Raw genomic sequence first — 25806 nt, forward strand, 5'->3', positions numbered from 1 at the left:
CAAGTTTTGTCCTTTTCTCCCTTTTTAAGTGAAGGAAGATTTTTTTTTTTTTCTCTCCCTTGCCAAAATACTGCAGTTTGCATCTACTGTTGCTCTCTTGCATTGAGCTTCCCTTCCAGGAAGGGAATGAGTATGAGCTGTATGAGTTCCCTGTGTTAATTGTAAGTACTTTAGGGTAGGCTCCTTACATCCCCAGTGTCCTGAACCGGTGGTGCAGGAACGAGGGAAAAAGTGTGTGTGCGTGCAGGGGGATCGGGAGACAGGCTGTGGTGGTGTGAGGGCACAGCAATGGGGAGTGGAAATTGTAGGGAATAAGTTTTTCCTGCCCCCTCCTCTGTTTTTGATGTCAGGGTGCTTCAAGCTCTGTTTGCTCACATCAGAAGGAAGAAGCTTGTGGCGTCGGTTTCTTCTCTTTACTCAAAATTGGTTTGAAGTACAGGGCAGAGCAGTTTTTGCAGTATCTTCTCTTTGTAGTCTGGCTTCACTCTTCTCCTGTCTCTTCTTTACTTCTCAGCCTATTTTCTCGCCTTAGCTTCTACTTGTACCTGACAAGTGAATGTCTCCTCTTCCTCCCCCGAAGTACCTTTTCTCTCTCTGTTCACTGTTTTTCTCTCCAGACTCCAGAACATCTCTGATCTCTGTTCCTGCACTGCTAGGTAAAATGACTCGTTCTTTTCCCTAGCCAGTAAGTGTTCAACTCGGACAGGGTTGAAGGGCAGCTCTGCTCAGGCTGTGATGGGCAGGGGATCTTTTGGATTTGTAGGCTGTGCTGGTACATTTGGGAATTTGTAACCTGCAGAAGAAAGGGTATGTTCCATTCATTCCCAGAGGGCAAAAACCAAGGGCAAGGAGAGAGTGACCCGACAGGGACATGGCTGAGATCAGCCTCGCTGGATGTTGGTCTTGATGGCCATGAGTCCATCAACCAGGAGCTATGGAGATGAAGAAACCTCAGGGGAGAGGGGGATGAACTGGAGAGATGAAGAAAGAGCAGCAAGGAGGAGGAAAAAAAAAAAAAGAGTGATACTCTGGAGATCTGGAAAAGGGCCAGAAAGAGCAGTGTATGAAATACCAGTGAACTGACAGATAATTTACAGCCTCCAGGAGAAGAAATGGAAAAAGAAAAGGGGAAAAAATGTCTTTGTTGCAAGGAAGCAAGTGCTATGGAGGAGAATGGTGATATGGGAATACGTGGAATCTTCTTGCCTCTTGGGTTTCCTCCTCTTTCTACTGTAGTAGTCCCAGGCATCCTAGTCAATGCAAACTGCATCTTCCTGAGGATCTGAGGGACACCCCTGTGCAGGAGCTCTCCCCTGCCACCAAGGAAAGTTTTGGGTCAGACAAAGATGGAAGGGGCTGAAGCTGAGCCCTGAACAGGAGGCACAAAGCAGGAACTCAGGCTACCTGCTTCTGTTGCAGATCGCAAAGGTTGACTTTAAAGTTAATCCAGCAGAAGGAGATGACTGAAGAAATCTGGGGGAATGGCAGCAGGTTTGGGCTTGGGGCAGCAGACCCGACTATTTTCTTGGTACTGGTTCTAAGGAAGTTGACTAGGAAAGGTTCCCTCTTAGATTTGTTGCTTGGAGAGTCTCATGAATGGTCATTGGTGGTTGTCTTGGCCACAGTGACCATGATGTAGTTGAGTTTAAAATCTTTGGTGACAGGAGGAAAACTGTCCCAATTTTCAATAAGAGTAAGAAAGAAGACCCTAACTAATTACAGGCCTGTCAGTCTCACTTCAGTGCCTGGTAAAATTATGGAGAAGATTATTCTGGGAGTTACTGAAAAACACTTGAAAGACAACACGGGTTGGTCACAGCCAACATGAGTTCACAAGGGGAAGGTTTTATTTAACTAATTTAATTTACTTTTATGACAAGATTGCCCATCTAATTGACCAAGGGAAGCCAGTAGATGTAATCTTGTGAATTTCAGTGAAACTGTTCCTCGCAGTATCCTTCTGGACAAAATGTCCAGCACACAGCTAGGCAAGTACATAATATGCTGGGTGAACAGCTGGCTGATGGGTCAGACTCAAAGGGTTGTATAAATGGGGTTACATCAAGCTGGCGGCCAGTCACTACTGGCGTCCCCAGGGCTCTGTTTTAGGGCCATTTCTCTTCAATGCTTTTATAAGTGGTCTGGAAGCAGGACTGGAATGTGTAATAAGTTTGCAGTCAGTACTAAATTAGGAGGAGCTGTTGACTCCCTGGAGGGCAGAGAGGCCTTGCAGAGAGATCTTGATGGAGTAGGGCTGGGCAGTCACCAGTGGGATGGAGTTTAACAAGAGCAAACGTGGGATTCTGTAGCTGGGATGGGACAATCCTGGATAAATATATAGACTGGGGGATGAGCAGCCCTGTGGAAAGGGATCTGAGGGTTCTGGTCAGTGTCAAGTTGGACAGTGCTCTCAGACACAGGGTTTGGTTTTGGGGTGGTCCTGTGTGGAGCCAGGAGGTGGAAGTGATGCTCCTTGGGGGTCCCTTCCAACTCGGGATCTTCTGTCATTCCAGTCTGTTCCCTTTTGTGATTCAAAACAATAAGTTTAAAGACAAGGCATGCTGGGGGGGAAGAGGAGGGAAAGCTCTAAGTAATTTCTTTGTCATTTGGGTTCAGAGTTCCCTACAGCTCTAAGCTGGAGCTGTTGAGCGAGCAAGTTTTGAGGCATATGGTGACACCTCTCATGCTGCTGGTCCCTGCTGTTCCAACCAGGATGGCGGGGCTGGCAGTGAGGAACCACGGCTCCGGCACTGCCTGCCTCTCCAAAGCCTCCCTGGCAGCTGGGTCTCTGGTCTGTGCTGCAGGACTGGTGCTCCCTGCTGGCGTGGCACCTGCTCAAGCCTCCTCTGCAAACATCTCCTCCATCCCTGCTCAAATAAAATCGCTTCCTGCCTCCTTAGCTCCCCATCTCCCAGCTCCTGGGACTGCCAGCTGCTTCTCAGTTGTGCATGTCGAGCACAACCCTTCAAAGCCAGCATGTCCCCATGTCGCCCTTTGCCATAATTGACTTTTGCTGAATAATTCACCAATGCTGCATTTTCAGGTACAGTGTCTGTTCTTGGAAGAATCCCCATTTAGGTTAATGGGAAGCAAGGTACTAGGAAAAGATGGGGATGCAGTGGCGATTCAGCATCCTTACTGCTAAAAAAAGGGTCTAGAGAGAGGTTTGGGATTTTGGGAGTAGCACAGAGGATGTGTCCAGGTAGTTCAGTCACTGTCCGATCAGCCACTGTCTCCTTTGACAGGAATATAGATGCAATGGTTCTTTTTCACTCTGTCTGAAATTGCTTTGTAATAACAGTAGGAGTTGGAAAGGCATTTTTATTGATTAAACAATTGAGGCTATTTGTCTTTACAAAACCAAAAATACAGAGGTGTCTTTTTCGTCCTACGTATACATTATACACATTTATTATATGCAGCAATCTCTGTAATCAAGCTGATGTTTGTGATGGACTAGTTTATAACATTGGGTTGAGATGGTACAACATGAACTGAAGTGCAAAGGAAACCTGATGTAAATATGCCAGCTAACAAGAGCTGGAGTCGAGCAGCCTGTGAGGACGGGGAGGGAGACCAGGTGCTGGCTTCTGGCAGGAGCCGAGTGATGCAAGTGAAGAATTACTTTTGAAATGTCTGCTCCTATTCTTTCCACCAGCAATGCATCAGCGATTTCCGAGACATCCCTTTGATCAAACACCATTTCAGCTATTGGAAAATTTGTAGCTGCATCTGTCTCTTGACCCTTTTTGCCAATGGTCCTGCATGATTGCAGAGTGCCAGCGTTTCTCTAAGGCTAAGGCAGGAGATATCTGCAGTACACGTGTGTCTGTGCAGAGGAGGAACAGCCCTGATGCACGCAGTTTTGGCTGCTTTGCCTTTGTAGTCCTGCTCTGGGCCTTTCTCTGCCCTCCCTCTTGCTTAGTTTTTATCAGTTGGTGGCACCCATGGTGTGACAGTCCCAGTGTGCTGGTACAGATCCAGTCTTTCTATTTGTGTCTGTACTAGTTCCTATGTAACTGAGTGCTCAGGAATTATCTGACTGCATTTATTTTTATTTTATTTTTTTGTTTGTATTTCTTTTTTTTTTTTCCCTCCTTCCATGTGTTTCCATGTGCTTCCATGAGCACACGAGTGTTTTCTGCAAGCAGCAGGGAGGTGGTGGGGAAGCTTGGGTGCCTTGGGGCACATACGGACTTTCAGAGGTCAGTCACTGACGATGCTTTGTGTAACCTTTTCCAGCTGTCAAACGCCAGAGCTCTCTTAGCATCGTGTCTGCCTGCATCCCCAGCTGTGGGCTGCTAAAAGGGGCTTATTTGGGCAGATCTGCATTTTGGTTACAGCCAGGATCCTTCAGGGGGCTGTGTTTCCCCTTTGGTTCACACCTGCACATTCCCTTACCTGCCTCGCTAGGCAAAAACAGCCCAGGAAGGGCCCCGTGCCCAGACCGTGGGTGGTTTGTCCAGACAGAAGCGAAGCAGCTTGAGTTTGAATTATTAAGAGATCATTCAATTTTCAGCACTTGATGCTGGCCGGTTTGTTCTGGTTCTTTAGGTCTCGGGAAAGGCTCAGCCGAGGCTGGAGGACTGAATTGATGGTACTGGGTTGCTCGCCCAGAAGTGGAAGCTGTGGCGTACAGGCTGGAGAGGCACCAGTTCAGCAGGAAGCGCCTTTGTAGGTGTGTTTGTTTATGCGGTAGCTCGAGTGCACAATATGTCTGTGTATGCCACGGCTACCTTCATCTGCAAGAAGTGCAGGGCTTGGCTGAAAACACTGCGTGTGGCACATATGTATGCGTTGCTCTGTTCTCTCCGTGTGACGTGTTGAAGGAATATTGGATGTAAGCCCAGAAGGGGACCTTCGGAGATGTATAGTCCCTGTAATCACAGGTGTCTGTCTTGGTAAAACTTAGCAAGCACCATCTCAAAACTACTATTTTATATATTATACTATAAATTGTTGCTTTGGGGGAAGGCTGTGCTAGATCCTTGCTGCTCTAATGGATGGGAACACCGGCCTTAATTAATTCTGAGCTTGGTTAGCCCCATTCATTTTTGTGCCAATATTATCCCTGCACATAAATACTCATACAGAGGTGTCTTGGTTACTTCGTTTGGGTTTTGCTTGAGATTCCCATTTAGAATGAAGTGAAAAAGGTGCCCTTGCCAATGCTGTTCTGCAGGGGATGATTTACAATTCCACAGAGCCCCACTTCAAAAGAACTCTTCAGGCTTTCCCAAGTTAAGATGATAATGAGGAAAAACAAATACAATTGATAACAAAAAGGTACCTTGTGAGAAATGTTCTTCAACGGAAATGTCTTTTTTTTTGATGTGACAAGCTTTTGTGTGTGTATGAAGCAACATCACAGCTTTGATTTTTGCATAGTTGAAAAACCACCAACTTTGTCACGTTCTGGGAGGGAGGGAAGGAAATTGTACCAGAGCAGAAAGGCGTGCGTTGGGTCTGTTTGGGTGGAAGCTGCCAGAGGGCCAGAGGAGGAACCGCCACTTCCTGCACATGGCTGCAGCTTTTAGACTGAAGCCTGAAAACAGATGGCTGGAAAAATGTTAACTTGCTATATTTGGTGCCTGAGAAGCTTTCACCTGAATCTTTTTATACAGCACCTTCAGTAAACGGTGTGTTCTGGTCCCTGGAGCATGGCAAAGGGTGGCCAGATTCACCACCTGTCTTGGCCGTGCTACGTTCAGCATGGAGACAGCAGGACTGTCTGCTTTGTTTTGTGTTTGTTTAAATCTCGTTGTTGTATGCAGATTTTTATACAGTTATTTCAAGCATGCATGGTTAATCTTGCAGTATAGGTATTTGCTCAGTGATGGGTGGAAAAAATTCCCTTGTCACCTAGTGCTTTGTCACTAGCAAACCCAGCTGGATCTGCACCAACACCTAGGGTGGGTGCGATGAGCACCTGGCTCTGATTTCCATCTATTTCCCATTGTGAATCCTTGTCTCCCTCCATTTCTTCTGAGCTGAGGTGGCCTTTGCACTATTTTCCTATCTCCTCTGTCAATGTAGTGGGGCACAAAAAAAAAATAAAATAGGACGATGTAGGTGGTGTGTGTGTGTGTGAGGTTGAGGGCTAGGTGAAGGGCTGAGCACGAATCCCAGTGGCCACTTTGTGCTCTCTGGCTGGCTGTGGCTGCTTGCAGGGCTCAGGGCGCTGGCTGCCTTCCTCCTGCAATGGTTTAGGATGCATCGAGTCGTCTTTATTCCACCACGGCATCCCTTCATACCCTTCTTGCTATGTCTGCCTTAATTGGATACCGCAGCGGTAATATATGTTAAAATAAATGAACTTTTTACTGCAAAAGGGTAAGAGAAGAAAGAAGACAGATGATCCCTCAGCAACAGCTGTTTGGAGAAAGAATCCCACAGAAGCTGCTCCCTTCACTAATTAGAAATCTGCTTTCCTTTAGGAAGGATAATGTCTACGTTCTTGACTCCTGTTCTGGCTTCTAATTACTTCGAGGAGAAATGAATAAAGACTCCGTTTCATGTGTTTCACTTAGAGTTGCTGAGGCAAAGAATGCTGGATGGAAACGTCTTCTGGAGATGGGGAGGAAGAAAAGAGAATGAGATAAAGATGTCAGAGGCGGTTACTGGCACTTGAATAAGAGGGATGGGGGGATTGTGGTTGCTCCAGCAGGAGCTGCAGAGCACTGGGTCGGAAACGCTGCTTGTGCTGGGGAGAGGATGCTGCTGGGGAGGAGGACTGACGCTGGGCAGAGCAGCCTGTTGCTGTCAGCAGGGACACAGGACCAACCCACGTGTGAAGCTGGATCTCCATTTCTAGAGGTTTCATTGAAGCGAGGCAACTGCAGAGCGCTTTCAAACAGCAGCCGAAGGGAGCCTGTTGCAGGCTGTGGTGGGTGGCAGCCAGCGAAGGTGCGGCGGTGCTGCAGAGCAGGAGGAAGGTGAGTCACCAGCACGCGAACCTGCGCCTTCCCAGGGGCTGTGGCTGCCTGGTGGTGCTCAGCACCCTCCCGTTAGCTCAAGGTTTGCTTCGGAGGGAGGCACAGAGGGGAGGAAGGCAGGTACCTCAGTACCCTGCCATCCCCGATCGTCCTCGCTTACGGTGGGAGTTAATGTTGGACACCACTTCGGGGTCCTGGCTTAGGGATTAAAGCACAGGTGGTGGCTGTTTGATGTCTGGTGAATAGAGCAGCTCATTGCCAGGGTTTCTTTAGGAAACTCATCACCCAAAAAAAAAAAAAAATTGCTTAGAAAAATGGAAGGGTGAAGCTAAGATTCCAGAAGAGAGTAAATTGTGCTAGTTTGGCACCTTATAAATAACATGCTTTGATTGTTTTCCATTAAGAAATAATTTTGTTTTGAAATGTGCTTCATCTTTTTATTAAGGCTATAAATATTGAAATTGGAACAAAGCATTTTATTCAGCCTGAAACGATATTTTCCCAGCTGGCTGAGGAGCAGGCGGCGAGGCGCAGGGCGTCCCTCGTGCCGCTTGGATAAGGGAAAGGCACCCGGGGGTTTGTTGGTCTGCAGAGGTGGTGACATGAGCAAAACCTCTCTCTGTCTCTGCTGAACTTCCCAAAGCCTCGAGCAGGTGTTAGTTTGCAATTCAGCAAAGCAGCAATTCAATTACTCTGGGCAATAAATTTCAGGGTATGTGTTGGAAGCTCCATCACTTCAAGTAGCAATGTTTTTCTTTTTCCTCCCAGTCTTTGAGCTCGTATCATCAGCGGTGGAAGTAATGAAGCCTGGTTTCCTATGGATTTCTTTCTCATGGTTGGATTCTTTGATAACTAAATAAGTGCAAGCTTTGACTGAATACCTTGGCCATGGAAAAAGCTTCAGAAAAGCTGTATTGTGTGTGTAAATTCGCTGTTAAGGAGTGAGCTTGCGTTGCATCCTGCCCCTCTGTGAGGATGCTGAGGGACTGCCTATTGTCTGGCAGCTCTTTTTCTGAAACCGGAGGTATGTGAGGGAGCTGGCTCCATCGGATTTGGCTGCAGGTGGCTAGTGGGTTCATTCCTGGTTGTGGGCGGCTGGCAGACAGCTGCTCGGCGGAGCTGGTTTCCATAGGAGAGCAGGTTAGAAAGAGGTGGGTAGGGAGCGATCCGAGAGAGAGGTGCCTTCAGCGTGACCCCGGGGGAGGCGGCAGAGCAGCTTGTGGACTGCCAGGGGGAGGAAGGAGCAGGTTTTTTACTGGGGAGTGGGGTTGTGGGAATGAAGATGTCCTTTAAAAGTAGTGACAGACAGGATAAGGCTGGGGCAGGTAGAATCGGAGCTGCCAGCTTAGCCGGCGGAGGGGGGTTAGATGCGTCAGGTTTTGTTTTGGGTGAGTAGCACATCCACGCTTATCAGGGGTTAGTTAAACGGCAGGCAGCGCATTAAAAAATGATCCATTCCTCCGCTGTCGACGCAGCCTCCATAAATCACTTCACCTTTTCAGCGTTAGTCATTTCCAGGAGCGTGCTTAAACAAAAGCAGCGACGAGAGGCACGCGGGCGCCTGGGCAATGCGAAGCGAGGCACACGCTGCTTCTCCTGCACAGACACCGGCCCTTCTGCCGAGCCTGTGCTCGGCTGGGTGAGCTCCCCCGGCTCTCAAGTTGAGGGTGCTGCTGGCGTTCTCCTGCTGCTTCGTCTTCGGCAGCCAGCAAGGGAAAGAAGAGAAAGCGGGGCGGGCAGGCAAGATGAGGTTGGGAGAGTAAATTGACAAATCTCCCTCCGCAAATAACTGTGGGTAAATTGATAACTGGTGACCCAGATAAGCAATTAACACAATTGGTGGAATTAACTGATTGCAGAGCTCTCCTTTATGTAGAGCTCTGTCCTTTCTGAAGGGTTGTGGGAAAGAGCTGTGGACAATAGACATCTTCAGAAATTAACAGTGACTTTCAAGCAGAATAGATGATTAATGAGAATTTATTGCACTTGATGGGCAAATGAAGCACCTCCAGTTTTCTTGTGAGTGATGTTCGCTTGCTTTTCTCCAGTAAATGATCCAGCCACTCCAACTTGGCTCTGAGAACAATTAGAGGTAAAGAGAGGGGAGAGAAGGGAAGAACTGGTCCCTCTCAGCTTGATTTATTATCTAACTGTTTTGTAACAAGACTTCCAGTCTTGTAAAATATTAAATACATCCTTATATTCAATATCACATTTTGAAACATTTCATGCCTCATTTGCCACCGGAGTCAAGGACAGCTTCACATTTTTCATGGCACAAGGCCCAGATTTGTCTATTTATTTATTTTTAATCACTACATTTTTCTTTATTTCTTTTTTTTTTTCACCTGTATCAATTTGGATTAAATCTTGGCAACCATAGCAACCTATTCCACTGGGTGGTTTCAGGTCTGGAGAACGTAGGAACCTTGTTGGCTTGGCTTCTCCCCCATGGGATGCTGAGCTGTAGCCATCTAGAGAGGATTGTGGTTCGTAGGGATGGGCGAGGGGTGGGTTTGTGCTGAATGTCAGAGCGAGGCAGGCAGCTCTGTCTGTCACTGGCAGTGTCACTTCTAAACAAAAGGCTATTTTGTTTAACAGCTCACGTGATGTAATGAGGGGGATTAAGTGGAATTCGCTGCCACAGTTAAAGGAAGCAGCACGTAACTCCTGCTAATTAGCAAAGGCTCAGTATTTGTCTTTGCCTGCATCTGTGTGGGAGTTTTTTGATTATTGCGTTTCCCATTGGGGAGCAACAGCTGAATCCTGTCGCCTTCTGCATCAAGTCACCGATGCGCACAGCGGCTCTGCTCCTGTCTGCAGGTAGGGATGGCAGCTTGGGATGCGACAGAGCCAGCACTGTGTCTTTGAGACTGGAACATGAGCACCTTCCTATTTCAGGTGTCTGACCTTGTGTGCATCATTCGAAACTCCTGTGTTGAGCCGTGGACTTTCTATGGGACTATTTAAAAAGCCAAGCTCTATGCAGGCTGAGCGGTGAAATGTCTTTGTTGGCTAGGGATCAGATATTTTAGGGTTCAATTCTCATGTGGATACCTCATCTTGGACCCATCCCACCTATGTTCAATGAGGCATCGTCTCCCTCTTAAGCCAACAGACAGGAGCTGGTCTGTGGTTCCCCTGGAGGAGGTATCTCAGGTGTGAAGCATCCCCCTGGGCTCAGTGTCCGATTTCTCTTTACAAAATCCTACTTCTTCCAACTGGAAGGTGACTGCACATCTTTGTCTAAGAAAGTACAGTTGGAGCCACTTGTAAATAACTGGAGCTCAAGAAACCCTGCCTGGAAATAACACATTTTTGAAGAGCGAGAGTAATTAGAAACTGAAATACCTCCCCGAAGGCTTGCGGCCAATTGTCCATGAATGGCAACTCTACACTGCGATCGGATGCTTGTTCTGAAAGACGTGCTCTACTTGGAGTTGGATTGAGTTCAAGAAGGCCCATGGCTGGTTGTTTTGGAAGGGGGCCTGGATGGCTGCGGGGATCCTCGCTGATCTGTAAGTGGGAGCTGGATAAGCAAGAGAGCCGTGCATTAACATGTCTGTTGGTGGTTTTTTTTTGTTTTTTGTCTATGAGCTCTTTCAGACTGCTCCAGCTTTGCCACTGAAGCAGAGTTCTTGACAGAATGGCCAGGAGAGTCTGAAGAGTTTGGCTGGATGGAAAATTTCGTGGTGAACCTGGCAGAGGTGTTGCCCTCCCGGTTCTCAGGGGTGCTCTTCTATCCACTTAGAAGCAGGCAGCACCCAGAAATTAAATCCTCTCAGGTTTCAGTGATAACATCTCCCAGCAGTGGGTACTTGGATGCCCTGGGGCAGGTGGTCACCAAGGCATGGAGCCCGAAGGGAGGCACTTTGAACTTTTGGTCCGTGGCAAAGGGCTCTGTGAAAGAAGAGAGCTTCACAGATGATAAACAAATAGGCTTTCTCCATAGGAAAGCTCGCCTCTGTACTGGAGAGCTTCTAAGATTTTGGATCAAAAAAGCTTCAAAGCTTTTCTTTTTAAATGAAAGTATGGATAGGAGTCAGGGGCCTTATTAGTTTAGGGACTCCTGAATATCCCACGAGGTGTTTATCTGCCTCTTTTAGTACACAATATCCTTTGAAAATCTGTCCCAAAGTACTTGAATCACTCCTGGAAATGGAACTTACGCCTCTAAATTACCTGGTTGCATGAAAACATTATCCATGGCTTCGGCTTTTTCTAATAGCCACATCAATTAAAAGCCTTTCAGCATCTCGCCGCCAGCAGACCCCTGTGTACGGTAGGAGTGCGGGAGTTTAACTCAGGCTGCTCTTTATGATCCCCGTGCTTTGCAAATGAAACAAAATTTAGTGAGGGAACCTGTCTTTGTTCCCCTCCTTCCCATACAGCAAACTAATTGAAAACAACATGAATGTTAATGATGCATTTCGCATTTGGAAGTTAGAGGGGTGATTAATATATTGTAGAGTGTATATTAACACCTTCTCAGGGGCATAATGAAGACGAAATATATGCTCTGAGATGAGGCTGTTTATTTCGCGGTGTGTTTCCTGTGTTCCACCATCCCTTTTCACATTGAAATACAAGCTTTCCGATCCAGAGGGTTTTGTTTCAAAGCATAATTTTAAATCAATCAATAAACTTTTATGTCTTAATCCTTTTTTCCTTCCCCTTTTGGTTAGGTGGCTGAAACAAAGTGAGTGGAGATGTGAGGGAGGCAGGAAGGGGGAAGAAAAGCGAAGGGATGATGTGAAAGGCCAGGGAAGCGATGGGTTCTTGAACTCGAAGCTGTCATCTCCTCGTGTTGGTTTGAAATGATCTGTTATTGGAGAGAAGGCTGATAGAAGGTAACCCGTTAGAGTCCAGCAAGGCATTTTTCCTCCTCCGCTCCTCGAGTGATGGCTGTCTCCACAATCCTTGTAGTGCTTTTTTTTTTTTTTTTTTTTTTTTAATTACTGTGATAAATTGCTCTGAAGTCTCTGGCATGGCTGGAGGCTGAAGCTTTTGATTAATCTACAAGGCAGCCGGATGCACTGAGTGCACCCATGTGGCAAGCTGCGATCAGCTGGCCCCTGCTGGTGTACCAGTACCACGGCTGCTGGCTTAACTGGGCTGCTGTGGCCCGGGACTTCTGGAGGACCTTCCTCGTGCATGCCCTCACTCTGCAACTTTGGCTTCTGGAGCAGTTTGGAAGTTGTCACCTTCCACAATTCGTTGTATGAACGGGCGTGTAATTTTCCCAGAAAGCTGCAGTTCCTCGAGCCCTGCATTTTTCATGCAACATCTGCGTTTCTTTTCTAAATGAGAATAAGCTCAGCTATTTGTTTATGAAAAAAAAAAGAAAATGGAATAGACCGAAATGTTGGTGTTTGCCTCTTGCCGTGTCCTAATGGGCTTCCTGAGGACCACTGAAGGTGATGAGCATCTGTCTGTTTGTGTCCCTCCATAAAAAGTGCTGGGAAATGACTGCTTAGCAAGATCTGGCCCTTGTGCTGTAATGTTGTTGTTATTGTAGGTGGAAGCGTGTGGTTGTGGCTGGTTCTGTAACTCACTTCGGGAAAGGAAGGAGATCACGCAAGCTGTAACACGTCTATAATTAAGTACAATGAACGGCTATAAAACAACAAACACTTTTAAGTGCCATTCTTGGCCATATCTGAATTATTTTTCTCCTTTGGCAAAATCATTAAAGGAGAGGGAAAAAAAAAAAAAAGCAAGTGTGTATCAATCCACTCTGTGTGTTTGAAAGGTTTTTTTTAATTATTTTTTGATGAATGAAAATTGAAATGTGAGTATGGGCACAAAGTCCCGGTAGGAAGGGCCGAGTTCCTCCAGCCTGTAGGCAGCCTCTTATTAATAGCACCTGGCACTGCTATTCCCACCGGACTGGTGATAAAGAACCCCAATTCTGACATTTTTCTCAGAAGAGGAAGGGTGGGGGGGAAGAAGCAACCCATGATAATTACGACTCGGCAAGCCCAGTATTTATTGACTTTCTGAATGCTGATGAATGAAAATGTGCTTCATTAATTAAAACACATAAAAATGCCTTTTTTCTTCAGAACTTGCTTTTTTTTCCCCAATGCTCTGGCATCCCTTTAACTCTACTTTTCTCTCAGTTGGGTTTGTATGAGACTAGCTCCATCTCTGTGTGTTTTGCCTGCAATGATAGTAGGCTCAAATTAAGCCTCTTGAGCTTCTTGATTTTCTTGGCGCTGTCTCCCCGCCTTAGGAGCAGTGTCCTGTGGCTGTGTCCATGATCTTAACCCACTGCAGCTTGGCTTTATCTTAAATGGTTTCCTTGTTTGGGTCTAATTAATCTTCTTATAGTAACAGAGCCCGAATGATAGAGCTATGGATTTCAGCAGTCCACTTGGGAAGATGTGAAATTCAGAGCGATTATACCAAGAACATTCCGGCCAAACCATGTCATCATGCAGGATTGTGTAACAGAACAATTTTATCCTTCTTCTGTAATTTCCAAACCAGCTGTGGGAGGAGGCAGGATTTACTGCCGCTCTTCTCTGGCAGGCAGGGTTGTTCCCCTGACCTTCTGCTCCAGCAGACGTTCGAACCTGGACATAAATCTGGGGCTACTGCTTCTCCCAGGCATCTCGGTGATCTCACTGCTGCCTTCTGCTCGCTGTTGCATATCCATCTGTCTGCCCGCCTCTGCTCTTGTGCTCACTACCAAGTTTTTTGGGTCATGGGGCTGTGTCCTTGCTTATCTAGTTTGGGTTGTGGCTATCAGGGAGCTGGAAACATGCATGAGAGGGAGAATTACGCTTTCATAGCTTTGGTGACATACTGGGTGTGTAACTTCGTTGGTCTGAGGGAAACTTGGTGCTTTGGAGAACATCAAGGAGGGATAACTGGCTGGAGCTGGGTTATAGTAGATTAGGAAAGTGGGATGGTGCAGGAAGCCCTAGGGAGATGCCAAGGTGTGGGTACCATCTGTATCCTTGAAATTATTGATTATTTCCTACAAGGGAAACGCTTTTAGAGGAGGGAGAGGTAAGGTCCTGTATTGCCCAGCTGCTTGTGGTCAGAAATTTCCCAGCCCTCTTCTGTAGGGTTCTGTAGGGTTTGGCACAGTTGATGCTATCCTTCTGTGCTGTACCAGTGTCCGTATTGTGTTGGCCCAGCTGCCAGCGCTCAAAAGCCCATGAGGGTTACAAGTTAGTGATGGCTTTGCTCAATGATCTTGATGAGATCAGGTGGGTTGATCCAATGACTGCATCGGCAATTGAAGTGTGCAGGAATGGTCAGGCAGGAGCCATAAGCGACTACTCGTGGAGCTATTTGTGCCTGGAAGTTTCCATACCTTGACGCAGTTGAGCAGAGTGACTCCGAACTGTCACAATCCATAAGCACAAGTCCTCATTTTCAAGCTCTTTAGCAGCCTGCAAGAGCTGCTTCCAGAGCAATAACTCAGGCAGTAAGGAGTCCCTTGGTTCAGCTCGGTAATGGCTTGTAATGACTCCAAGGGAACGATTTCCACCTCCGTAATCCTCCCAGCCATACCCACCTTCTGCAGTGGCATGTGTGAGGGATCACACCTGTGTCCCTCGTGGAAAAGCTGAGCACGGTGGCGCTGGTGGGGAGCCCAGGTGCAAATTAGAGGGGGTTTCTGTTGAGGAGTCGGATTTGGTGGGTGGGGAACAGCTCTGGGGCAAGAGAAGGCAAAGGGCTCTGAGCTGGCTGATAGAGCAGGTACTGGAGCAAACCTGAATGTCATTTTGGAAACCTTGAACCACAAAATTCAGTCCAAGAGACTATTAAGACCAGGAGGAAGGCTCAAATCAATGGGCTTTGAGTGAATTCCCATAAAAAGGAATAATCAGGTTTTGACTTTGTAGGCACACTGCAGGAGAACGTAATCCATTGTCCCCAAAGGAGCCGTTTCAGCCCTACTCTCATCAAGACATGCAAGGATTTTAAAACCTTCCAGGTTTTAGTGGGGTTGGAAAAGAAAAGAAGGTGGGGGAAGGTGGAAATTAAACCACAAATGTTCACAATAAAATGGTCAGATATGGAGGTGGATGGAGAAGAAGAGAGCATCTCAATTTAGTCTCTGGAGACCAATAACTTTCTAGGGCGTTTCTGACTGCTCTTAAGTCTTCTGCCTGTGTGCTGCAAAGGCTGAAGTCGATCAACTGTTGGCATTTTGGTGTATTTTGGTGTCAGATGTTGTGATTCCCACCCAGCTAAATGCTTGGGTGCCCCCCACCTTCCCATATGAGAGTCATCTGTGCCCAAAAGCCAGGCATTGAAGTGAGCTCCGTGGTGGTGAGCACATGCCTGGATGTTTTGCTGGAGCGGGGCCAGAGTTCCTGGCATCTTGTCGAATCCAACCTCTCCAGGCATATGTTCTGCAAACGGAGAGGGTTCCCACCTCAAAGCTGAGCTGTGCCTGTGTATATATGGAAAACTTTTATTTTTTTTTAGTGATATTTAATTTTTCTGGGGTGTTTCTCATCTCCAACTCTCAAACCTCTTTAGATAATGAGCTGTGACCTTGTCAGCACGAGCATATGTTGCTGTGCACTCTGAGAATGAGTTGAAGGCATCTTCTCTCTACGTAGCTGGTAAGGAGTCATCACAATCCACCTTTGAAGCAGTGTCGGGACTTCCCGGCAAGCGTATGGCGCAACAGAAAAGGTGTTTCTGAGGCTCATTTGACTAGATCCATGCAGTCCCTATAGGCATGAGGACCTCATAGGGAATATTTCCCATTTCGTATAGGGGAAACGGTAGGAAGAAGAGGCAGCGAGTTATTTAAGGATAGGGAACAGGGCAGTTGCAGAGCTAAAAGTGGATTTCTGGAGTCCCAATTCAGTAGACCAAACCACCACGCTGCGCGTGTTATCTTTTACAGGCTCACTAGCAGGCACCAACATGTACCCACCCACACAGTCTTAATCTCAGTTGCTGTGTCAGACATTGCTGATGGGTGAACCCTGAAAACTGTGAGGCAATTTTGGAGGCATTGCCAAAATTTCCCTGGCTGTTAGTCTAAGAACGTCTGCCCCTTGGGTCTACCAAACCGAGCTAGGAACCCTTGGAGAAGCATCTGTTATTTCTAGCAGCTCATTTCCTGGGAAGTGGATTCCCCCACAGACTACTGAGCTGTGATTTTGTCCCCTCCAGTCTTGTACAGAGCCTAAAATGGGAATGGAACCATGAAACTTGTGCCTCTCCCCACCCTTGAGCATGCCGAAATTGGAGCCTTGTTTCGGTGGGTGGAACGGAGCGTGCGGCTGAGACCAAATCCTCTGTACATGTATTTTCTCAAACCTTGCTGTGTTGGCACGTGCATCGGGTGCTGCCAAACACAAATCTTGTCTGAATGCTCTGAAAATGCTGTCATTATTCCTAGACCTGCCGGACTCCTACTGAGTGCAGACATTAGGAGATCAAAACCTGAAAGGAGTTTGCCAGCTCCGTCTCGTGAAATCTTGTTCGTAGTGTTTTCTTTGGCTTGTTTCAGTGGGAAGAAGAAAACTGGAATGTTTCAGAGCTCGGTGATCCCAGGTTGATGTCCTGGCAACTGCAGGCTCCCTTTGTGGTTCTGGACAAACAGTTTTGTCTCTTTGTGTCTTCTGCAAAGCGAGGATGGATGCTGGTACCGAGGGCTGGGAGGAGAAGCAGCATGCCAAGCAGGCTGAGGAGGGATCCTGGTGTTTGCTTCATTCTGGCTCTTGCTGGTGGTGAAACCAGGTTTATTTGGACGTGGATGTTCAGCAAGGGCAGCTTGGGCTCCTTTCTAAACCCCAGCACATCTACCCGCCAAGAGCTGCCGCCCAGCTTTGATACTCTATTTGCAGATGACAGAAATGAATTGTAGACACAGCGGATGGCTAAACAGATTAGTTACCACGTCGTTAATTACCTTCAGCCCAGCGCTGTCCTGGACGAGGCTCTGAGGCAGAGCGGTGACCTGACGGTACTGGAGCCGTGTCGCGTGTCCTGAGCCGTCAGCGGGAGAGTTATGAGAATCGCTCGAGCTGGTAAATTGCTGGCAGATGCTTTTGTTTGGTGTGAGGGAGAGAGACTCTGCAGAAGGAATTTGCCTCGCGTAATCCATTTGGATTGGGTTTACAGTCATCTTCTGCTGTTATTGCTTTTGGAGTGGCTTTCGTATGCCCTGTCCCACTGCAGAGGGGGATAGGAACGGCCAAGCTGCCTGCAGGAGGAAAAGCTCTGTGAAATTCAGTGGAGATGGCAGTGGTGTTAAAACATTATCTTGGCATTTTACTAGATGTTAGTCTTCTCTCTGAGCTCTGGCTGGAAATTTAAGGCACGCGATGTTAACGGCAGCATCTTCTGGTGAGCACGGTGGGGGCTGCCCTCTCTCCTGGGTTTCCCTTCTGACTTTGATTGCTGTGTGGCCGTGGGCTTGTGGTGGTTTGGCTGACAGAAGCTCAGTGTCTGGGGTGAGGTTTTCATTTGGAGTCTCAGGTAAAATAACTGATGAAGGCCGGTGAGGCAGAAGAGCAGGGCGTGGGTTTACTGGGGTTTGAGGGAGGGAAATGTGTTCCCAACACAGCTGGAAAAGTGCTCCTCCAGCTTTCCAACCCCCAGGTTATTCCTGCCTGGATGTGACGATGCTGTGAGTCTTGCAGAACACTCTTCATCACGAGACCTCAAATCCCTTCACCGAAGAGGTCTGCAATGTGATTCTCTCTACGTACGGTGGTAAAAGTAATGCGTTAAGAGGGAACAGTTTATCCAAGCAGCAAAACTGGGGCTAAAGCCTGGTTTCCTGGAAGCTGGAGTCTTGCTTTGCCTCAGAGGACCCATTGCATTTTCCAGCTCTTGAACTTTCCTGGTACTTTGATTTCGGAGTCAAGCCCTGCTGCTGTGGGAGGTCAGCAAGCTTATACCTCTTGTTCATGAGTGCTTCCTGGCCCGTTAGCTTCAATGAGCCCCCATAAAGTGCTCCTAACCCCATCTCCCAGCATCTGCTCTGTGCTTACAATGGCAAAATCAAACACGGGTTTATAAACAGTATCACCCTTCTGCTGAGCAGCTGCTGTGAGTACCGCATGCCAGTGCTTTTACTCTCATAGATTGCTCGCAAAGCACGGGCAGAGGTGTCATAAATTTGCCAGGCTTTTTTTTTTTTTTTCTGGGATATGAGAGCTTCTGTAGCTTTAAACAGCCCTGGGGAAAAGCAAGCCTCGTGGCTGATTTGGGACTGTGCTCTCCCTAGGATCACGTCCCTGAGCATCGTCTGGTCGTGAGTTTTGCAGGGAAGGGACTGCAAGCACAGAGGCTTTGCTTATCAGCCAGCTGGGACGTAATCCTCAGATTAGTGTGGTCAAACCAGGTGTAAGGGCTGAGTGATATCAGTGAGCCAGCCCGGCACACGGGCTGCTCCGGGAACAGCTCTGTACTCCTGTCTCCTCCTGCTAGAGCGCACAGCAGTTTGTGTCCCTCTGCTGTTCTCTGCCCCCTGCCCTCTGGCTCTCAGCTATTAACAGCCGAAGTCTGTTTACGGCAGCCTCTTTATTTTGTTCTCCAGCTCCTTTCCTTCAGTGCATAACCTTCATAGACCCCGAAAAGCCATTTCACACCATCCCAGACATCTGCCAAGTGTGTTCCTGGCTCTCTGGCTGCAGCTAACACTGTGCCACCCTCGCTCGAGCCCCTGTGCTAGCTGTGGGCATCTTCCTCATCCCCCAGGCTGGGTCCGAATCTCTCGGTCCTCTCCTGTTGAGAATAGCGGGGCTGGCTGCGGGATTTTGGTTTGATTTGAGCCTCAGCCTCCCTTCTGTATATAGCAACACTGCTTCTGCTACTGCCCTGCCAGGGTGGGCGTGTTGGGCCCTGAGAAAGCCAGGTACCCAAGCTCTTTGGCTTGGTTCCTCTGGTTGCAGCGAGAGGTTTTGGTGCAGGTGAGGACATCCCCAGCACATCTGCACTTCCCTGGGGGCATCCTGGGCTGGTCCCAATGTAGCCACAGCAGCTCCTGCAGTTTTGTTCTTAATTGGTGTTGTGGCACGGCTTGTCCAATGTCTGCTGATGGACACTTGAAAGAGAATCGCGGCTCTGTGGGGACGCTTCTTGTTCATTAGGGAGTTCATCACTTGAAAAAGTCACTGGGGTGGAAGGACCTATTTCTGTCTGTCACAAATCCCTGCGGCTCGTGAGCTAAAGGTCAGCGTGGCAACCTCCCCTATTTAGATAAGCCATGAAACCTCCCCTTCCCTGCTGCCAGCCACCCCTTGCTGGACCATTTTTGGCTATTTCCTCCTGCAGGAGGAAGCAATGGGTCTTGGAGATGTTGGTGCTCGGGTTTCTTGCTAACTTGGAGGCTTTTCTCATGTCCCAGCCATGCGCAGATGTTGCTTCTGCTGACCAGGAGCTGATTAAATGCAACACATCGAAGTCAGAGAGAGCTGGAGATTGCCCCTGCAGCTGCGATAGGCTGACAAGATGCTGCACAGCCCCAAATGCTAGTCAGGCTAAAATCAAATTAAAGTTTCCCAGCATGATATTTTAGGAGGGGAAGAAAAAAAAAAATAAAAGTAAAAGGAGATAGGAAAAGAAATACCCAAAACAAAAAAGCCCCCCATGGAGTTCATCTGGTGGATGGAGTTACATTAAGTGAATGGAAATTAAAGGCTTTTCATAGAGATCTTCAGCATAATTTGATGGAAGACTTTAATTATTTCAAAGTGTCTAAGAAAAGGAGCTTGGAAGGATTGGGTGGGGGCTCATAAAAATCTCTCTTCGCAAGCTTTTTGAGCTGTTCTTGGGCTGAAAGGCTGCTGTCAGCTCAGGAAAGAGGGATTGGAAAATCCTGTGCCCCCCGTTCTCCCCAGAGACCAATTCCTGCCTGAGTGGCAGTCGCTCTCACAAGAGGAGGCGGGCGAAGGAAGAGCAGAGCCTGCAGTGCTGCCAAGCAGCTCTCTACCAGCCTCCTCGAGGCACGTAGGATGAGGAGGGCTCCTGGCCCTTAAGGTGAAGACAGCAGGCTGTGGTGGGCTTGGATCTCTCTTGGAGTTTCGGGCAGCAGAGCCAGAAAGCACATCTTGCTGGCACCCCAGGGAGATGGTCCATTGAAGTCGTAATGCTCAAGTTGTCACCCATCCAATTCTCCCTTGGACAGCCCAGGAATTAATGGGTCTTTGTCTAGTCTCCAGGTTGACATAAATTCAAGTAGCTGGAGACCGGCCATCCTTACCCTGGGACTTGGATGCTCTCCTCCTGTCTCCAGCCTGCTGCGTTTGAGGCAGAAACGGGGCTCTTCAAGCCCTGACTGCTCGGCTTTTCCACCTCCTCATCCCCGTTTGGAGCTGTCCTCTTCTTTCTCCACCTACACCTGCCAGCAGGGTGGCCCGATGGCACTGCAGGAAGGTGAAGAGGGGGTTGGAAATGTGATCAAGGAGTGTTTTTTGGCTGAGCAGAGCAGCCCCAGCCAAAATGCCCTGCAGGGCAGAGATTGCAGGATGCTGCCCAGAGCTGCTCTTGCTCGGACAGATCCGTGCTGCGCTCCTGGACTCCGGTGGAGGATGGCAGTCAGAAATGGCATCATTACAACAGAACTGGGAGTGTTGCCTAATTTGCTGCAGCCCCAGGGTTGTAAAGCACCAGGTAATTCCCATCAGACCCCCGGATGTCTTTCCTTGTCGTATTGGTTCTTGCTGTCCCTTCCGATGGTGTGAGTGGCCCTGGTGTCAGTGTGCCTGCAGGGGTTTTATGGGGCGGCGTGTGCCCACCAGAAACTGGCTGGGACCCTCCTGAGGTAGCCGAGGTGCTGGTAGCAGCACTGCCCTGCTCTGCAGGGGTGATCCAGGGATAAACACAGCCAAGGGAGTTGGGGAAAATGGGGCTGTAAGTAGGTGAGATGGGGAGGAGAGAGGGATCCGCTCCTGGGGGCTGCATTGCATAGGGGTAGAGGGCAGGTGCTGGTTTCTCCTGCCCTGAAGATGGGCAGAAAGGGGGCGAGGAACACGACCAAGTGGCAGAGGCAGGTGAGGCTGATGTCTCAGCAGCCCATCGTCCGAGGGGCTGGGGAGCCACAGGGCTGGGAGGCACCCCTAGGGATAAACGTCCCCACCAGCCCTCCAGAGAAATGGACTCGGGTTTTTGGAGGCTTGAGTGATTCAGGGACCATGCAGCAAGGAGAGAGGCAGAAGGCACAGTGATTTCAGAGAAGATTGACCTGGAGGGGCAGGGCATTTGTGATGTTGAAGGGCACTGCCACTGTTCATCCCTTAATGAACAGCTTCTGGGAAGCACCATCACACCGGGTCCTACAGGGTGATGTGGCTGAGGCCATCCAGGGCCCAGAGTTAATCCAGCACTTCACGAACAAGAAACGACGTGCTGTTTATGCTCTTTCTCTTCCTTGGTGTGTCAAATGCTTTCCGTGCCCATCTTTCTTGGCTGCATCTCTGCAGGAATTTGCTCGAGCAGGAATTTGTGCTGTGCGTGTGGCCAGGCTCCTGCGGGGTGTCCCTGCGGGTCGGGGGCCGTGCACTTACCCAGCGCTCTGTCATCCTGACACCTCCCGAGCCACCTTCCTCCCACACCGCCTCTCCTGCGCTGATGCACACAGCATCAAGCTGATGCTTGGGGAGAGCGAAATGAGCCCACAGGTCGAATCCGTGGCTGAAATCCAGGTGTGAAATTGCCCTCCTCATCTCAGCAGAGGAGCCGCTTCGGTAGCGCAGCCGTTTGAGCACAGGAGTGCTGGCTGCAGGCGGCTTCATACACAGCATGCCTCCGGGTCGGGCGTGCTGTTTGTGTTGCAGAAGGCGACCGAGGCGACTTTTGCTCATTTTGGCTTTAATTTAAGGGTCTATTTGCACGCCGCAGGCTGCCCTGGTGCTGATGGCACCGGCGGCTGCGTGCTGGGGTCACCGTCTTGGCACGCTCTTTGAGGGTTTGTGGTTTAAGTGTTGGTGTTTGGGGGGTGCCACTGCTGAAATGCCCCCCCATGTCTGTGCTTTAACTTCTGGAAAAGTCAGATGAGCAGTGGAAGCAGGGACGAGGGCCTGGGGCTGAGGTTGGACGTGTGGCTGCTTTCATTCACCACCAAAATGTCCCTCTGTGCATTTGTCCCTCCCCACCAGCAAAGTCCAAGCTACTTTTGGGAAAGGATAATGTGGAGAGGAGCGATAACAGCTTTTCTTCAAGGGGTGGGAGAGGGACGAGGCTGCTGTGCTGGCATCTGACGGCAAAACCAACTGGGCTGACGGCAGCAGGGCAGCTGGGGTGGTGGGAAGCCTGCTGGGCTCCAAACTGGTTCAAAATGAGCTGGGCTGAATCACGACTGCTCCAAATTTCCTGTGCTTGGAGGGAATCTGAGCTGAAGCAGGTCCCAGAGGGTGTGGGGAGAAAACCTGAGCAGTTCCTGGGAGCTGAGGCAGCCTTGCTCGTGGTGTGTGCCTCGTGGCAGAGCTGAGTGAGCGGTAATTGATGATTTCTCCTATATTTGGGGCATGCATAATGCCTTCCCCTTGTGGATGCCTTGGTGCCTATGGGAGTTGAGCTGAACTCGCAGTTCTTTCTCCTCTGCTGGAGTGTTATTTCATGAGGCTCGTAGTCTGATAGAGGCTGGTGGTTTGGGGAGCCTGCATCTGCCTGAAATTTGGTTGAAAATTGGTCATCAGATTGCACGTTGATTGGGAATGGGCACGTCAGTGGGTATGGGAAGCACGGCTGTGTAAGGCACACGTGCTCTGGTGCTTGAACAAAACCAGCAAACTGTGGATCAGAAAGAGCAAATTGAGGCTGTCAAATGTCTGAGCCCCCTTGGCTCGTCTGGCCAGACCGCGAGCTGAGGCTTCGGGATAACAGCTGCAGAGTATGGGATAACAGAATATGGGGCTGGAGTTTGGATGGATTATAGGTCAAGATGCAAACATTAAAGTTGGGCTAAGGCTGGCTAATGAGGACAACTTATGCTTATGGCTGGAAGAGAATGATGTGATTGGGGTTTTCGGAGCGCTCAGTGTGGGCATAACTTAGTCCTTTTGTACTTTCCTCATTTAGCCGGAATTGATGTTAAGCCAGTGATGAGAACGGCTGAAAAGCCAGCCCTGGACAGGGTTGCTCCTTGCTCGGTTTGGAAATTGGATGTCGCTGATGAGGATGAGTGCTCTGGGAGCAGTTCTGAGAACGCTGCAAAGCCAGGAGCGCAGGCAGCCTGATTAGAGTGAACTGAGAGCCATGGCAAGCAGAGGTGTTCAGAAGGGATTTATTCTGAGGGCATATTTATTTTTCACGGCGAGGCATCGTGCCTCTGCAGACCTGCGTGTTGTGCTTTGTTGGTGAAGCCGAGTGATCTGTGCTTGCTCCACATTGAACCCCAGGACACAACCCACAAGCACGGTGTCTTTCTGCATATACCACGCTGCAGAGAGGAAGGAAAGAACTAAGGAGAGGCCCTTTCAGGCCCTGAGATTTATCCCATACCTAACCCTGCACAGTGAAGGTAAAGTGCAGGCTCCGTTTGAAGCAATGGTGAAACTCTCTGCCAGGTCTGGAGTTTTACTCCGGGCTTTCTGAAGGTCAGGATTCATGGCAATTTAAAGATCCTGTTGGCCTCCGGGTGCAGCAGAGTTTAGGAGCTGAGATCTCTCGCAGGGGTGGCTCAGACGGGGCAAATTCTCTGCAAGCGAGAGGGCTGATGGCGTTTGGCTTGCAGGAGAGGTGATAAATAACTTACACAAAACCACATGTGAAGTCCAGAGCTGTGCACAATTTATGTGTGTTATGGCCATCAGTGAAGCCAAGTGTCCAGATATTAGAGAAACAAAGGAGAAGCCAGACGGAGCAGTTATCTTCAGGCGTGTCAGCCTCGAGTGCTTTGTTCAGAAGCACTTCTCGTATCATCAGGCAAGCTGCTCCGTGCCCAAACTCCCCGCAACGCAAAAGACTCCACGAGAACAAGCACATTAAAGGCCACGAGACGGAGAGAAGAGGATGGTGAGAAACTGAGAGGTGCCAGAGCCAAGCCTGGGGAGAAGTCACGTCTCTTGCTGCGTTTTCCGCGCTGTCACTAGGCAAAAATACCTCTCTGGTCTTTTGCTCAGCTCTGTATCAGCAGAATAAGAATAAATTCCTAATAAGAATTTTCCTTTGGCAAACATTGCCTCTCCTCTGCCTGCTCACCGTTCCCAGCAGCAGGGTGCTGCTCCAGGAAGGAGAAGCTCTCTTCCCAGCGAGCTCTTCTTAGAAACCTGTCGGAGAACCTCATCCCTCAGGGTCCAGTGCTGTACATGTCCCGGTGAGAGAGGTTAGTGTTTATTGTTTTTTGGCAGAAACATCATACATGTGCACTTTGTCCGAGTGGCACTCCTCACCTGCCCAGGGATCCCCTTGCTCTCCCCTCTCTCCAGCTCCCCGTGGGATCTGCTCGTCCTTGCAACAAGAAGGGGAAAAACGCCAGTGCTGCCCATCCTGCTCCGTCCCCCTGGGACCTGCATGTTTCATCCGAGCAACCCAGTAGAGCTGCACCTCTAATTGGATGCTCTTTGGTGTTAAACTGTTAATCAAACACACAGGTTTCTGGTTCGAAGCCTTTTTTTTTTTGTACTGCTTATGTTACAAGCAGGATTAAAAGCTTCTCATGCAAATTAATTCCTGTTAAATGCGACATCGGTTGCCGGCTTGGACTCCGGTTCTGCTTTCTTGTGCAAGACTATTTATTCCTGGCTACAAACCATTACTGCCCCAACTCAACTCTTTTGCATCTGGCTGTCGTGTGCAGCCCTGCTGTTGCATGGATGTCCATCTGCTGGCTCCTGTGGTGGTTTTCCGTGGGTACCTTTGGTTGTGCAGGTTTCCTTACCCTGGTCTGCAGAGATTTCCCCCATGCCCCTCCTCTGCTCTGCAATTTATCACCACCCATGTGTTTTGTGCATGTTCTTACGTTGGCATCTATCCTCTTTCCCATCTCCTTTCAAATGCGTAGGCTTGCTGTCTTCCAAGTGCACACCCCAAAATCAGTGCCCCATGACGATACACAAACCAACCAAGTCTTCCGAGCATCTTCAGCCAGTCCCAAGCGGCTCCCTCCCAACCTCAAAGAGCAGGATTTTGGAGCTGGAATGTATCAAAATGTTCTTTGGGCGATAGATGGCAGATTAATCTATTTGTTTCACTTACAGGTTTGGCAGCTGTAAAAAGAATCAAAAGTAGCTTTTTTTGGCCATAAACCACTTCTTGCAGGTTGATTTGGTAGAGGCTCCTTTGTTTTCCTTTCTTTCCCCTCTTGAATCTGCCAGGGATTTAAGTGAAATAAATAGATTAATCTTCTTTCTGTAGCCCAGAGATCAGGTTGATGCATTTAAGAGCTTTTTCTCCCCCCAGACTCCCGAGATGTTCACGGATCCGATTCATATTTTAGAACTTCCTTCATGTGTAAAGAGACTCGGCGGCGGCAGTAATTCTTTGCTACCAGCAGTAGTGCTTGGTGGGTTTCTTCTCTTCGGAGAGAGCTGAAGATTTTCCATCAAAGCTTTTTTGATAAAAGGAATTTTTGGGTGTAAATATCCATCTTTGAGGGTGGGGAACGCTGAAGATCTTCAAAGGAAAAGTGGGTATTTTTCAGGAACGTGTGTCTTCAGGAAGGTTCAATTGCTGCGACCCAAATGGCTGAAAGCAGCTTCCCCAAAGCGCGTGTATTTATCAAGAAAGAGCTCTGTGGAAAGAAAAGCGTGGCAGAACTGGAAAAATCACCGGTTTCGAGGAGGATGGAGAAATGATTTTCTGAGCAGCTGTTTTCTGCAGCAAAAGGGCATCGCTGTGAGAAGGCCTCGCGGAAGGGGTCTCGGCCAGCAGTTCATTCTTAATACTGGCACAGGGTGATGCTGGGCTCCTGGAAGCTCTTTTTTCCTTTCCAACACGT

At 48.8% G+C, this 25806-nt stretch overlaps 1 protein-coding gene across 1 annotated transcript in view; it reads left to right on the forward strand.

The window, feature by feature from the left end:
• The window catches only part of GRIK4 (glutamate ionotropic receptor kainate type subunit 4), a 160656-nt gene that overhangs the window by 23814 nt on the left and 111036 nt on the right, over positions 1 to 25806 (forward strand). The window lies entirely within an intron of this gene.

Source organism: Anas platyrhynchos, chromosome 25 (genome assembly GCF_047663525.1).
Source record: "Anas platyrhynchos isolate ZD024472 breed Pekin duck chromosome 25, IASCAAS_PekinDuck_T2T, whole genome shotgun sequence".
Lineage (NCBI taxonomy): Eukaryota > Metazoa > Chordata > Aves > Anseriformes > Anatidae > Anas > Anas platyrhynchos.